The 1,352-nt window shown below is 36.0% G+C and overlaps 1 long non-coding RNA gene across 1 annotated transcript; it reads left to right on the top strand.

The window, feature by feature from the left end:
- Positions 1–6: 6 nt before the first annotated feature.
- Positions 7–1,034, top strand: LOC109593091 (uncharacterized). The gene is made up of 3 exons (XR_002190725.1): positions 7–155; positions 336–460; positions 737–1,034. It is a non-coding gene; the product is annotated as an uncharacterized LOC109593091 (long non-coding RNA).
- Positions 1,035–1,352: the final 318 nt, after the last annotated feature.

Here is a 1,352-nt window from a genome sequence, read left to right as displayed (position 1 = left end):
GACTGGTAGTGCCACTAATGTGTATCCTTCAGCTAGTACTCCTTCCGGTGACAAATCACTCGCCGATGGGGTGGGCATTAATAAGAGTTTTAAAATGGAGGATTTAGGACTCGTCTGGGAGACGGTAGAATCACTGCATCACTTCTTATATCCAGGTACTTGAAAAATAATCATTATTAAATATTAATGATTCTTTTATATCCATGCAATAAATGTACATCTATTAATAATATTACAACATATGCATGTACATGTACATGTACTGTAATTTTGATCTCTTAAATTCATTTTTCCTGTTTTTTATTTCTCTCTCTCTCTCTCTCTCTCCTCTCAAGATGGTTGTCAGTTGTATGCTCCTGAGAGGGAGCCAGCCTGTGTTCCTCTTGTCCTTACTAATATCCTTGGTACTTGTACTTATGCAATGGCTATCAAGTTCACACGTCCATTCTTCATTGAAAAGGTACCAATACTTGCATGTACATGAATTAATTGCATGTACATGTACATACAACAATAATAATACAATGTAGCTTGATGGATAATGATGCATGTATACATGTAGATTTAAATGCCTAGAAAGTACAGCAGTAAATTAAAGGTAGGTTTAAAATATTACAATAGCCTTGAAGCTGTAATAGAATATTACAGCATCAAGGCTTAAATATTATCTCACAGTTATTTTTTTCATTATTACTTAAAATAACATTATTTATCGTACATGTACATGTATGTGTAGGTCACAGTCTCATGGTAGAAGGAGTAGATCAGGTTCAAGAGAAGTGATGATCCCTCCCCTCTACTAGGAGATCAACCAGTTCATGAGAAGGTCTCTCTCTCCCTCTCCATTCCCTCCAGTTAGGTGTAACACTCATCAGGATAAGCTGGTCCAGTCAAATGAGCAGCTAAGAGTTGATGGGGAGATATGGAGGGAGGACAAAGACAATCAACTGAATTATCATATATTGTATTGGAAATTTTTATAATGAAACGAAACTAGAAATCCAAAACATCACAAATAATGATAATAATATGTATCAATGTAATCAAACATGCCAAGTACAATTATTTATATTTGTTTCTGGCTCTGTCTGAAGATAGAAAAACTTTCACATCAGCTTCTGCTTTTCCAAGTTCATCCGGATAATCTCCACAAACCTCCAGTATATTCCTCCAGGTCACGTCATTACCAGAGTCTATCCATCTCTCAAACACTAGTATGAGGTTATCTGAGGTATACTGAGGGAGAGGTACCAGATCATTCACTTTAACATCAAGTGCAGTGCCAATAATTTTACTATGAACACCAGAATCCTTGAACAATCTGAGGAGGTCACTTTTTACTTCTAACAGGT

This window comes from Amphimedon queenslandica, unplaced genomic scaffold (assembly GCF_000090795.2).
Source record: "Amphimedon queenslandica unplaced genomic scaffold, v1.1 AMPQUscaffold_2922_Cont25078, whole genome shotgun sequence".
NCBI lineage: Eukaryota > Metazoa > Porifera > Demospongiae > Haplosclerida > Niphatidae > Amphimedon > Amphimedon queenslandica.
This window is presented reverse-complemented; position numbering and strand designations above follow the sequence as displayed.